The 14,403-nt window shown below is 45.4% G+C and overlaps 1 protein-coding gene across 2 annotated transcripts in view; it reads left to right on the forward strand.

Annotated features, from left to right (window-relative positions):
- Positions 1-14,403, forward strand: part of RBM12 (RNA binding motif protein 12) — a 49,514-nt gene that overhangs the window by 12,449 nt on the left and 22,662 nt on the right. The gene's annotated exons all lie outside the window — the stretch shown is intronic.

Raw genomic sequence — 14,403 nt, forward strand, 5'->3', positions numbered from 1 at the left:
GTGTATTTGGAACAATGCAGCTGGTGTCTGAAGTAGTTATGGGTGATCCTTTAAGGCATATAGAAAGACAAATTCATTACCAAGTGGCACTTGGAAATACAAGAAGCTTTCTGTAACAGCTCACTCCTGCTGGATGCAGCCTTAAACTGCACATTGTGCTAAATTACAACGGATGCCCTTACGTTAACAGACTACATGGTTAGGTTTGAGAGGATTGCTCACTTTGCACACACTTATATTCATGAACAGCCTCAAAAATTAAGAGGTAGGACCTCTGAGGTCCCATCTCCAATGCAGGAGATGTGTAACTAACTGCCCTTGCATACACACCACAAGGCTGGCTGCTTAACGGGGCAGCAGCAGAAAGACTGCGAAAGGCCACCGCTGAAATCTGCGGTTGTTTTGGCCTTGGTCCTTTCAGTGTCGGGGCCTGACATCCTGCTTAGCCTCCCTGGAACAATGCATTTGGTGACACTGATGTCCCAATTTCTTCCAGTTATGGAAGGAAGATACTTGTTTATGTAACTGGCTAACTTGGTGGGGTTTAGCAGTTTTAAGTGTTGCTGTCTACTAGAAGTACTACTTATGAAGAAAAAAAAAGGCATTAAGTGTTGCACTCACAAGGTGATTCCTGTTAAACACCGGGGTTTGCCACCCCCTTCACAAGAGAGGATGAAGTGTTGATGTTGGTGGGTTAAACCATCACAGGTCGTTTAATGGTAAACTTGTGGCTGTGGTGGAAGAACTGCGATGGTTAGATGAAAAAGTGACTTCAAAGTTTCCAAACAGTGGCATGTGTAAGTCAGGTGGATTTTGCTTTTAAGTGAATTCTATAATATCACAGGTGACATTAAAGCTAGCTCTTTATTGACAAACTGCTGTTGCCACCCTCCAAAAGCAGATTTAGGAGAGGTTCGAGGCTTTGTAGGTTCAAACAAAACTGAAGGACACTTTAAGCAGCATTTCATTGATAGCATTTACTATTTTCCCTGAATGTCCCCACTCAGAATTTGTTGTGAGTGGAGAGCAATGTCAGTGTGACAGTGAAGACAAGTTCTGTGCCAGTTGCCATGGAAGACAATGTACCTGCTGAACTGCTTGGGCTGTCCTCGAGTTGTCTGTGCTGGGTGAAGTTAGCAGCCTGTTGTGCTGAGAGTGTTTTGGTGCACTAAAGATTCAAGGAGGGGGGAAGGAAGTGTTTCTAGTTACCCCAGCATGCCAGTGGTGCATCAACTGCCAGTAACTGTCTCGGACTCTGTATGTTGTTCCTCCTCGGTCTTCTGCTGTGGTGGTTCCAAAGCTGCTGCTTCCCAGGCACACGCAGCCAGGCCTCGGCGTGCTGTTTGGCAGCACATGTCTGAACTGTTTGGCCTTCTGATCTAAAAAATTGGAACTACTTCATGTCACAGACTACTTACAGCCTCTGCTTGTACAATGGGCCACCCTTTGAGCAGAGTTCTTCTAGGATGATTATCCAGGTACTGTATGGATTAGACCCGGAATCAAAGGATTGCCATTTCTGTTTAATGCAGACTGTTTTTTACCTTTGACAAGGCAGTTGGTTGGAAGAAAGTGGTTTTGAAATGGAGCTGGTATATTTGAAGGATCTAGTTTAGGTCTAGAGACATACACGAATTAGTTTTGTGTCAGCTTGCTTCTTTAGATACTGTGTGGATTTTTGAAGACGAGAAGATACTCTTGCTCTTAAGAGGTTTATAGAGAGCCATGGGCCTGGGAACAGTGTGGCCATTTGCTTGTCTTTGCCCTTTGCAGGGGTGCTGATGCTCTCTTCTGTGTCTGTTTTTTCATGGTTTGGGTAAGATGGAGCTAGAGTTTGTGTACAGAGCAAATGACTCTTCTGGGAAGCCTGGTGGAAGAGGAAGTGAAACTGTCTGTTAAAGGCTTCTGCAGGAAGAGTAACCTCGAGGGATTCTCTTCCTAGCTGTTTCTGGTGGTGGGAATGTGATGGTAGTTGACAGCCTCGGCTTTCCCGTGGGACAACGGTCTGTTGGTTGGTGGTATGCATTCCCTGGAAGGTTTGTGGCTGCATGCTGAAGGCCACTGTCCCTTCCCTGCCTTTGATCAGGTAGGTGTGCTGGAACTGCTGCTTCTGTCCTGGTGTCTTTGCCAGGAATGTTCTTGAGTTTTGTTACTATGTGAAATGCTCAGTTGTTGTTTGTGCACAGAATGCTTCCCATCTTCCAGACCTGGATGCTTTTCACTCATGGGTATAAATACCATATATAAGAAAGGCAACTCTCAAAGTGTTTATTTTCTGTAGCTCCTAACTGATTGTGGGTGTTGGATGGTTTAGCTGTGACTCTTCATGTGCTGGCACTCACCTCTATGCAGCTTCATTTGCTGCCATTCTGGTTTTTTGTGTGTCAGTGTGGCAGCTTGGGAGAGAAGCAGCCAGATGGGTTCTGACCCGAGTTCCTTTATTGCTTCTGCAGAGTCAGAGCTTGCTTCTTTGTGGCTGTTTCATTCTTGTATGCTCTCATGTCTACAGTCTGAAGTTCCAGTGCTTTTAGATTAAAGGAAACTTTCAGAAAGTGAATAGATTTTAACATGTTGGGAGACCTGGAGCTGTTTAGTCTGGAGGAGGGAAGGCTGAGAGACCATCTGAAGAGTGCTGTCAAGGGGATGGAGCCAGGCTCTTACCCTTGTACAGTGATAGGATGAAGGGCAATGGATGTAAACTCAATCACAGGGAAATTCCATCTCAGCACGAGGAGAAACCTTTTGGTGTGAGGGTGCTAGAGCCCTGGAGCAGACTGCTCAGATTGTGGAATCTCCTCCTATAGAGATTGTCAAAACCTGCTTGGATGTGTTCTTGTGTGACCTGCCCTAACCGGCCATGCTTTGCCTGGGGGGTTGGACTCAATGTCTGGAGGTCTCTTCCAACCCCTGCCATTGTGCCATTCTGTGTTCAATTTCCCCAAAATCGATTTTGTAACTCTCCTCACTGCACTTGCTCTAGAGTTGCTGCTGCTCCCCAGCTTCTGAGAGGCCTTTTTTTGAATTGCTGGTGAATTGGGCCATGGTTCCTCAGAGTAACTTCAAGGGACAGAGTTGGGGCTGCCTTTCCAGTACATGGTCGAGGCAGTTACAGCTTCCCTATGAAGTGTAAAACTGGAAATGTAGGAAAATGAGGACTGATCCTGCATAAAGCTGTTGGTTGTCATAGTCTGCTTTTTGAACTGGTCACTGCTTCAGGAAGGCGGGTGACTTTTTGAGATACTCATGTTATAGTTGCAGTGTTGTTAAGCAAAGGATCAGGAGGATGGTACCACTCTGATTTCTGACTCCTAAAGGAGGTGGAACTTGCAGCTAGCTATTTCATGGTTTCTAACAGTCAGTTTAATTTCAACAGTTTCCTGTGAGATGTGGCTGTGTGGATGGCAGGGTTGCTCTGTGACAGTAGAAAGCTTAGAAATGCTTTCGAGTTGCTTTAGCAATGGAGGCAGCTTTGGGGAGGATCACGGCAATATAGTCAGAACCTAAACTACTTCAAGAATTCCTTTTGGGTAATTTTGCTCGTGTGCCTTTTACGGTGAAATTCACAGGGCTGCTGTCACTTAAGATTTCAAGCCTCTGTGTAGCACCAGTCTGCTCAGTGACCTCCTTGCTGTGGTGGCATTAGCCAGAACGTGATCCATAATGTGAGCCCTTCAGGAAACTTGTTTTTAGCAGTACTTGTCTTGACAGGAAGGTGGGCATGGAGTGGGCAAAGTCCTTGTCTCCTGGAACAGGAAGCTCAATAGTGAAAGTTCTGGCTGTCAATACCATTTCAATTATTTGCCAAATGTTTCTAATAAATTAACAGTATTTATGAATCCTGTGTGCCTGAGGAACACTGATGCAACCAGTTGTAACAGCACAGGCTAACTAAAGGAAAACTAAGGCACTGGCAGCTCTTTCAGTGTAGAGGAAACCCCCTCTGTAAGGAGGCTAGGGGAAGTTATTAAATATTACCAATACACTTCCTAGGATTCCCCCACTGCATTCAGCACTGCTGCAGAGCCAGTCTGCTGTGTTCCTGCTCCAGGCTGCAATGGATAAGTGGAGGGTTTTTTTAATAGCACTTGGAGCTCTTTTCATCTCTGGACTTGAAAGCTTTTAGGTGGTGAGGTAAGTGTGTGCAGGGTGGTGGCACAAAGCTAATTTGTCTCCAGGTAACCAGTAAGCCAGCAGCAGAATGTCTTCATGCTAAAGGTACACCGGTATTCACGTCAGTGAAGTGGTGGTGGAGTTCGGGCTTGAAGGGTTGAGGCCAAGCTCACTCTTCAGCTTTTGGTGAGAACATCCAAGTGAAGCCCTGATCTAATGAGTGTGGTTCAGAAGTGTAAGCACTGAGACTGTGTGAAAAAGAGCAGGATAAAACAACAAGTAGTTAAACTACTCTGGAATTGAAGTGCAGTTAATGATAGAATGTATGAAATGCAATCAGGTGGTGTGCTGTTAGACCTGAGTCCTCTACGGTGCTGTGGGTTCTTAGGTGGTTGAGTTTTGATGGTCATGTCTGTTGTCGTCTCTTCAGTCAGAGAGAACCCCAGTGTGTACAGAAAAGCTTTTTGAGTAAACTGGATGTGTCTCTTAAAGAAGAAAGTCTGTCAGGTATGTCTGAAAGAGCACAAGCAGAACACCATGGTGTACAGCATAAACGTCCTGGATTTGTTTGGAAGGCCTTTTTTTTGCCATCTGGATGCTCATCCCTCCTGCTGGGTGACTGACACCCTACTGTTGTTGAGATGATGACCCAAGTGGTGTTTCTTCCTTGCAACACAGGCAATGTCTTCCTCTGTCTGTGTAGGAGAAGATATGTGGCTACCTTGATCATTCGAGAAGCAAAAAGGAGTGTGCAAACAACGTTTCCTTGTGCTGGATGGCTTGTGACACTGTCTGTGCTAACATTTGTCCTTAGTTGTACCTGGGAAAATAAATTCCAGGAGAAACAAGTAATTTTTATGAAATCAAAAGTCTTTTGGTTCAAACAAAAGCAATGTTAAGTCACTCTAATACTAATCCTAATAAGGGTGTGTGGATAATGCTGTATCTCTCTGAAATACCAGCGATTTCTAGGGGCGGTGACTTGGCTGAATACAAGACTGGTGTCATCATTTCATTCTGTTAGTTGGAAAGGGGAGAAGAATCCCTGTACTGGAGTTCTGTGCCGGCCACAGTGTGGTGGTATAGGATGGAACCTTCCTCTTAGTCTTGGGAAGGCAGTGAGAGCCTGTTGGTTTGGGTGTGTTTGAGCAGCCCGTGCTCCAAGGTCACTTACATGTGCAGTGTGGAAACCTGGATCGTTTCCGGGAGCAGAAATACTCAAATCCTGCTGCTGCTGCATTGGGTGCACGGAAGAGCCCTGTTGGTGAGTGACCTGCCATGTCAAACTGTGAACATGTCCAGTCTGTCTGATGCGTTGTTCTGGCTGCTGCCTGATGCTATTACTGAGCTGCCCTCTTGCTGTGCAGATGGTGCTCTGCTGCCCAGAGAATGAGCAACTTAAAACCTGAGTTCCCAGCCTTCACCTAACGGTCAGAACTCTAACGCTCTCTGTACTTAGAGTAAATGTCATTCAGTTCATGCTTTTATAGCTGTTAATTTTATTCTAGATTTTCATCAGAGAAATCTTTGCTCTCTGCCTTAATTTCCTCCTGTTTATTAAAAAAAAAGTATTTTGAATTATTCACTTGATTTAGAGAAAGCAAAGATGCTCAGCTGTGGGAGAATGTGAGGCTTACCAGTTACAGGGGTTTTCAGGCTCTTAACTTAGAGACTTGTTTTTTAAAGAATGTGGAAAACCTTTGTAGCAAATTCAAACTTCATGACAACAGACTTCTCAGATAGCAGTCCAAGTATTGCAGTACATATTGCTATGGATATCAGGTGTGGGAGAGGCACTTGAGGAAATACTTCTTTACAGTTGTGGGATTTAATCTCCCTTAATGCTGTGAGCTTGTATGGTCATTGTGTCCCGCTTGATGCTGAGCCAAGCAGAGTGGCTTGGACTGATCATCATCAGGGGTTTGTGCTTTTGGGAAGGTGTGCTGGCAGGTAAAGTTGAATCTGGAGGAAACCAGAAAAAGGACCCTGAGGTCAGTGTGGTGTTTTGTGGCCTTCGAATATTTCTTCAGCTAAATTGGACTGGGGGGAGAGAAAGCCCCCAACTTTGGAACCCTCTTGCCAAATCCTTTTGTTCTACCTCCTTGACGTCAGGTTTTTGTGGTGGTGGCGGCTTTTTTGTAGGTGAAAACCCTACATCACTCTTCTGCAGCAGTGAAGATGTTTGTACCTACAGATGGTAATAATTAAGTGGCAGAGAAGTATTGTGGGGGTGTGAATCTCTTGCCTAAAAAGAAGCAGATACTCCAACACAGCTGAATGGCAGCTGGCATAAGAATAGCTGTATTTGCAGTTAAGAAACTGAACATCTCTCACGAGCACTGCAAAAGCAGCATTATGGGACTTTATATTTCCAGACTGTATTTCACAAGGAGATAGATGAAGGATTAAAGTCCATGAAGAGAAAGCCCTCATTATATAATGTAAGAGATAGCCTGACTCTGTGTTGCAGGAGAACTTGGGAGGTCACTTCTGCTCTGTGTCCTTGCTCATTTTTCAGGCAAGAGTTGTCACTGTGCAGTAATAACTCCAGAGCAACCAAGAACAGTCCAAAGAATTCATCTTAGGTACCTCAAGCCTCTTCTTGGCAGTTATTCAGCAGTGCAGTACAAAGTGGCTTATGATACCATGTGGTCACCAGGATACTTCAGTAGTGTGAATTTGTTTGATAAACCAGCAGACTGGTGAAATGTGGTGGTTGGTTTCTTTCTTGGTATAGTCGTACTGGGTGTCCCAGGCTAGACACATGGACCTCCATAAGTTTCTGCCTGGAAGTCACCAGTGTAATAGTGTGGGGGGAATAGGTGTACTGATGGGCTCTGGAGTAAGAGCAGGATGGTTTAGACTCCCAGCCTTTGAGAAGGGGAGAGGTTGCTAGAGGGATTGGCAGAAGGAGGGCCAAGACACTGCCTCAAAAATCAGCATGTGAAAGAAGAGCGGTGGGCTGAGGTGTGTGAGGTGAAGCTGAAGTTCCACTGAAGAACTGAAGGAGGAATGTGGCCTAATCTGTAACCTCTTTTTATGGAGTTCAGACTTGAATGGGGATGAGCCTTACCTGGCTGTGGGACAGGGTGTTGAGCTGCTTGTGACCGAGATGGCAGTAGCTGGAGTTCTGGAAGGGAGGGAATGAGAATGCCTCGCTTGGCAAAGGCAGAGTTGTGCAGTGGCAAGTGCTGTGTTTGAGGTTGTTGCTAAGGCCACTGTGGTGGAGCTCTCCAGCCTGTTATTCAAATAAGTTGTTCTTTACATTTTGGAAATAAATAGTATCATAGTTAATAAGTAGTATCATAGTCAGGGTTGGAAGGGACCACAAGGATCATCTAGTTCCAACCCCCTGCCATGGGCAGGGACACCCCACACTAGATCAGGAATCAGAAGGGTTTCGGGGGGCAAGGGAGGAGATGAATAAAAGAATGTGGAAAAAAAACAACTTAATTTTGTGGGAGAAGTGAGGTAGCAGTTCCCATTGCAACCTAAAACAAAGGAGTGATTGACAGCAGAGCCCCAGCCTGTTTTAAGGTAGTTTTTCAAGAACATGTTCTATATTCTGTTACTAAATGCTATGAAGAGCTCTAAAATAGGTTTCCTTTTGCAAGAGTAGCTAGACAAAACCCCATGTTTTGCTTAAGTTCAGGTGTTAGTTTGAACCCCACTGTCAATGCAAACCTCTATCGGAAGTGGGAGTAGTGTTGACCTCTCAGTTTGTTTGTGTATTTCTCAGACAAGCAAAGGATGTATCTGGACAGGACTTGCACAGCCATTTCTTTCAGCTTGTTGGTTGTTAGGAGGGGTTTTGGTGGTGCCTAAGTTAAAGGTGAGCTTGCTGTGTAAAGGGCAATTCGTAGGAGAAAGTGTTTCCCTGGAGCTGAGACTTGGCTCTTGTTTGGTGTAAGGGGGAAAGCTGCAGTAAAGATGCAATGACTGAAGTGTTTTTCTGCTGGAAATCATAATCCCAGTTGTGGTTTTTATATTTTATTCCAGCTTTTTAGAAATGGTCATCAGCTTGCTTGTATTGTTGTCTAGATAATTGCAGCTTCTATGTTCCATACCAATATTGCCGTTGCATAAATATTGGAGGTATAGCTGTGGTGCCTGGGGACATGGTTTAGTGACAGACTCGATGATGCTGGGTTAATGGTTGGACTCAAGGATCTTAAAAGGTCCTGTCCAGCCTAAAAAATGTGGCTGTTGAAATGGGAGCTGTGTCTTCTCACTTCCTGCAGACGTCTCAGAGGTGAGGTTGCCACAGCACACGCTCAGCACTCCTACCCACAGTCTGCCTCCAGATACAAAGAGCCCAAGTTCTCATGGTGCTATTGGAGCTCCAGGGTCCATGTGGAGATGACTGTATCGTGACTTCCATGTGTATTCAGTGGCACCTTAGGGGCACAGCAGTGAGACACTGCTTATCAGAACTGAGTCAAGCTGCCAGAGCAGTTTGGTTATTTGTTAACATTTAGGAGATGCCTTCTTGTTTCAGTTATTTTTAATAACTCTTAATTATTGCCATTCCCACAAAGTTTTGATTGACCAGTCAGAATGTATGGTGACAGATAGGTTGGCACACAGTACAGAGAATACTGACTCACCTGACTGTGGTAGTGCTGGTCTTAACTGCTCCTGTGGGGATTAATGAAATGGTAGAAAAGCTTGTAGCTGTTTCTGTTGTCTGCAGAGACTCTGGCCTGTGGGGTGGGGCCCTGGTGTGTTGGTAAGAGACTGTATTCACTGATAATTATTGTGGACTGTGGCCTTCCTCATGAGGGTCTTGCAATCTCAGGTTAAAAGCAAGAGGCATTGTAGTGCACCTGGTGATGCAAACCTAGCTTTATGACTTCTTGTGGGGGGCAGGGCAATAGGAGCACGTTAGGACGTCTGTTTCGGTAGCACATTTAGGAAGCGATGCTGCCACCACCTCGGCACCAGCGTTGGCTTTGTCACTGCAAAACCTGAGTCTGTCCCCTGAAAATGGAGCTGGTAATCCATGAAAGCATTGCCTCTGGTCTGCATGTCCAGGCATCACACAGGAGAAGGGAGAAGGTGTTTTGAAGGAAGTAGGATAGCTGCTCGATGGGGGAGTTAACCGAGTAAGAGGCAACGAGGGGTGCAAGGATTATTAGCTGACGTGTCAGCTTACAGGTTGGGTGTTATTTCTCCAGTGAGTTGTTGGGTAGCATAAGGCCAGGATGGTGAAGATTGCAGTGTGTACTGCCAGCAGGACTGCTGGCATCTCTCTTGTTGTTTGTAAGCAGAAGGTAAGGCAGAAGCTACAGTCAGTCCAGTACAAAATAAGCTTGTTGCAACTCAGCTGTCCTTAAGTGTGTGTATTAAAGCCTCAAACTCAAATTAACCAAGTTTTTAATGTGTAGTACTTGGAGTACACAGAAATAGTGTTGGATGTCCTGCAGAGAGCAGTGCAGTTGAGAATCTGCTCATGTGAATAAGTAGGAGCAAACTGCAGCTTGTGCTGAATCCTTGCTTACATTGCTTCTTTGGAGCAGTGAAGCCAAGCCAACCCCCAAGACTGGATTTTGCAACAGAATCCAAAAGACTTAACTTCCAGCACCATTACAAGTGCTGCTGGTGGTGTTTGAAGTTAAGTTGTTAGGTTATTTTTGGCCTCTGGGTGTCTCCATGGGTTCTGTGAGCTGCCAGTCTGGAGAGGTCTGAGCCATAACCCCTCTTGCTCTGTGCTCCCTGTCCTCCTCAGCCTTAGGTGAAAAAGAAGCCTCTGGCTTGCAGGCTCAGTCCAGTATGTAAGCATACAAAACCAGCTGCAGTTCAGTAACTCTTGCCTCATGCAGATCCTTGCTTAAGTGTTGTCACTCCTACCATAGAGTAATAGCTGCAGAGGAGTTTATGAATGCTTCAGATGCCTGTATGTGGCATTTGGGGAATCCTGAGACCCTCCTGAGCTCTGAACTGGGACAGTTAATCTTTTATCACTCTTGTTTTGCAGTTTGCTTCAGGCATAGGGGTAGATGCAGTGGGGCTGGACTAGATGACCTCTAGGTCCCTTCCAACCCAGTGCATTCTATGGTTTGGTTTGATTTTAAGCTGTGGTTAAGCAGAATTTCTGGTGGAAGAATGACACATACTGGGTTTATCTATGGGGTTGGTTTGGGTTACGTGGAGAACATTTCTGTATGAAAGGAAGCTGATGCTTCTGTTTATATAAACTTAAAGGAGCAGGTAGTTCCTTACTCTCTGAATGGAACATGGAGCTCCCCTGTGATTTTTCTAGAATGTTGTATTTTTTGGCCTCTGATTATTTAGGACCAACTTCTCACTGGCGTGCTTCAGTCCAGCGTGGAATAGCTTTGTTGCAAAGATTGTATTTCTCTTTCCATGTGTATTACACAACTCTTGGAGCTGATGATCTTTACTGGGAAGAGGTGGTATGCCTAGTGAAAACAATGCTGACTCTTCAAGCTGCACCTCAGCTTGGTTGTCTGTTGAGCAGTGAAAGAACACTTACCCTGGAGTACATGCTCATGATTCTACAGACTTCTGTGGGTAGTATATGCTCTGCGTTTGTAGGGATCACACAGGTGATATTTTTCCCCTCAAAACATGGTGTTCTGTTGTGCAATTCTACTGAAAGGCAAGAAAATGCCGGTACCTCATGGATCTGAAGCTGAGTATTGGAAGCTCTTCCTTTGAGAAGAGAATGTGCAAAGTTCAGCTCGGGATGAAACTTCCCAGGTGATGCCTCAGCCATGAGATCCTCAAATTGTGAGAGCATTGGATCAGATACGTGTGGCTATTGCTCATGTAAACTGTTGATTGTGGGGAATACCTGTTGTTGTGAACCTTTTATGCTGGGATGCACTCAGTGGCTCTGTTAAATGTATTTTCAATAGAGCTTGAATTTATGAGTGCATTTTGGAGTTAATTTTTACTTGATAAAGTGCATTTCTGCTGCTGGAATAGTTTTGTGATTTCCAGGGCATGCTGTACCTTAATCTGCCAGGGGTGAGTAAATAGGGGATACTATTTAATTGCTGTCATTGCAAGCTGTTGAGGATCAGTCCTTGGTAAATACTTTATAAATGGAACGTGTTTAAAGAGCTTTATGGAAAGCTGTTTGCTTTAGCTGCTGATTTTTGCTTTGGAATCATCCATTGTCTTCTCTAAACCAGAAGTTTCACATAATAGACATCAATATTAGTTGGCAAGAGTGGTTGTGAGAAGAAACTTAAGTAAATGACTTTTTGCATTTCTGGAACTGTGGGAAAACGGATTTGAGTTTTGCAAGAAATGCAAATACTGTCATAGTAAAGATTTAATTCTTGCACGTCTGCAAGCTAAATTCTGTGCGTACAAATGGACTCAAGTGGAAACATGCTGTATGAAATCTTGGTGTAACAACATTAAATTGCTTTTTGACATGCTGACTCCAATCTCATTCAGCTTGCAGATCAGTGTTCTTTGAGTGTATGCCAAGGGTAAAAAGAGAAGGCTTCTAATAAAAACAGTATGTCCCCAAGTTCTTGCAGTTCAACTACGCCTAACTCTGTACTTGGCCTGGAATCAGAGCCTGTGTGCACTGTTGGAGTGTAGTAACCACGAGACCTGCTCCACAGGTCTGGCACAGTGCTGGCTGGCGGCAGTGCAGCACTGCTCAGTGCTGCCTGTACCCAAGTGCTGGTGCAGCACAGCTCCTGGGTCAGCTGGCACTCGCCGGCCGGGCACCTTCCGCAGGGCTCTAATAGCTCCACGGTGTTGCAGGGTTGTGTGGAAGTTCAGCACATGGAAACTTAAGAGAAAGCATTGCAGGATGGGAGGTTGCATTAGGCATGGGGTGTTTCCCAGCACAAGAGCTGCTTGTGGCAGTTCCGAGGCTTTCAGGGTATGGAGAAGCTTTCAGCCTTGTGGGGAGAGGTGCAGCTGAAAGTTAAGTGGCATAACTTCACATAAACAGCTCAGGATTTTTATAGGAAAAGAAATGCAATTCCTATAGTAACATAGAATTTACTATGAAGAATGAAAGTGTGTTTCAGATTTCTTGCTTTCAGGAAGAAAAGACAATGTTTAAGCCAATGCTTTTTATCATTAAATCCTGTTGGAAATAGTTGATAGCTGGGGCTGGTGTTCCTGATTGCAGAGGAACTCCACTGATTTTCTGCAGTATTTTGTATGCATGTATTTGGGAATGAAAATGTGTTAAACTTTGGATCTTTTCAAGCTTTTCAGATGCAGGCAGATTGCAAGAGATTTGGGCTTCTCCCACTAACTACAAGCAGGCTAACTGGGTGAATCTGCTTGCCTAGAGGCTAAGCATATTTTCAGGCATCACAGAAATGGAGGCTGTGTCTTAATAGGCTACCTATTCCTTGCTCTTGCTGTTGGGATACCAAGACTAGTCTAAGACCAGGATTATTTGTTGCTGTTATTCAAGGAAGGAAATGAAGCTGGCAGAACACTGTGGTGTATTGGAAACCTATGAAGTGAAAAACTTGGTGTGGGCTCTTCAAGAATGTCTGTAGGCAGCAGCATAAACAGTTGCTGTCTGTTTACAGACACAACAGGAGTTTCCTATCTGAATCTTCAGGAGCTGTCCCTCTTCTGCCTGTAAGGCTTCTATTTGTAGTTGTTAAACCAGCTTTCTAGCTGGCAAGAAGGGCGGGAGTACAGCATGTTAGGACAGCTCCTGCTCAGCCACTTCAGCCAGCTGGCTCGATTCTGTTGTGCCCTGGTTGTCACCTGCATCAGCTGGTGCGCTGCAACCATCGGATGGAGCAGCAGGATGTAGCGGGAAGGGATGATCCCTTGTGGTTTGTAACTTCCCAGGGGTTCAGCAGAACATCTGGGCTGTGTTTTGAGGGATGCTGTTACTAAATCAAAACAGTAGGATTGGGACAGCCTTCTAGGTATTAGTTAATTGAAAAATAAATCCTTGAGACTGGAGTGTTTTCATAATTTCATTGCTACTGTTCCAGAGGAGAGCTTGAGACAGCAGATAGGAGGCAGTTGGGTTTGGGGACTTGTCAGGTCACTGTGAAGCTTCACTGCGTGGTTTACCAGTTCCCATCTCAAACTTTTCCTTACCGATGTCTTTGTAACATGGAATGCATGTGTGCAGGTTTGTGGTTTGCCTCTGGAAAGGGACTGCTGCTGTTTGGAGATGTTAAAGTTTTTGGGGAGCTGTTTCTTTGAGGTTAAATTTAGTTTAGATCTTTTGTGCTCTGTGTGTAGGAGAGGAGGCTTCTGGTTCTGTCGACTTTTGGTATTGAAATCTTTCTCACAGTAGAGGAAAACAGAGAAATACTGCCATGGGAGCCCAGGATGATGTTGCCCAAGAGCTAGTGTCATGAATACATATACCATCTGTGGAACTGCAGATTGCACAGGCAGGTCTGAGCTGGGCTGGAGGAGCAGTACCGAGAGGTGAAAAAAACCTGTGGCTTCTGACTTTTAAGCAGTGGTTTCTTTGAGTTGTATTTGGAGTTGAAGACAACTGGAATAGGAGATGGATGGCCCTAACTAGTAGTTTCAACAGTTGACCAGACTACTTCAAGCTAGTACCTTTTGAAACTGCTGATGTTGAAGTAGATAACGACAGCCTTAGTGGGAAGCTGAACGTTGATGCTCTTTGAGTGCTGCCGCTGGAGCATCCAGGCTGTGCAGTAGTGTGCCGGCTGGTATCGGGAATGGCAGTCCAGGGCATGCTGCGGTCTGGCAGGTCAAGGGATTAAATGCTGCCGAATAAAAACTCATCTCTTCATTGTGAAAAATATTTACATCTGCAAGTACAAGACAGCCATGTGGACACTCAGGTTACTAGAAAGACTAAGCGATTATTTCTTTAGTTTCTAAGCCGTGAAGGAACTTCTCTCTGAAATACTCACGTTTAAAGTGCTCGTTGGAGCTCTCCTGATGTCTAACCTTTTGAATGTTTTGATGCCTGAAGGCTTATCTTCTGAATTCGGTTCTGAGGATTATAGGTGGTTCTTGCCCTAAAGTGTCTGCAGTTGGACGTTCAATAAAACTCAGATACGGCCTCGTTAGGCGCTCGTTCTCGCTTTTTGCGAAGGCACCGCCGCCAGGAATCCGGCCCAGTAGGGTCGAGCATGCCCGGATCGCAGGCAGCTCTTACAGGGTGGAGCCTTTCAGGGCTCTGCCACTGCGTCTCAGCTCGCAGCCGCTGTCCGGACGCGGCTGCCGTGCCCCACGCGGTGCAGGCTGCGGGAGCGTGTGCGCAGGCAGAGGCTGAGCGGCAGGGGCTGTTGGCCATCCGCTGTCCGCCTCAGCGCAGCGTGCGGCGCCTGTTTC

The sequence above is a fragment of the Dryobates pubescens genome, chromosome 26, assembly GCF_014839835.1.
Source record: "Dryobates pubescens isolate bDryPub1 chromosome 26, bDryPub1.pri, whole genome shotgun sequence".
Taxonomy (NCBI): Eukaryota; Metazoa; Chordata; class Aves; order Piciformes; family Picidae; genus Dryobates; species Dryobates pubescens.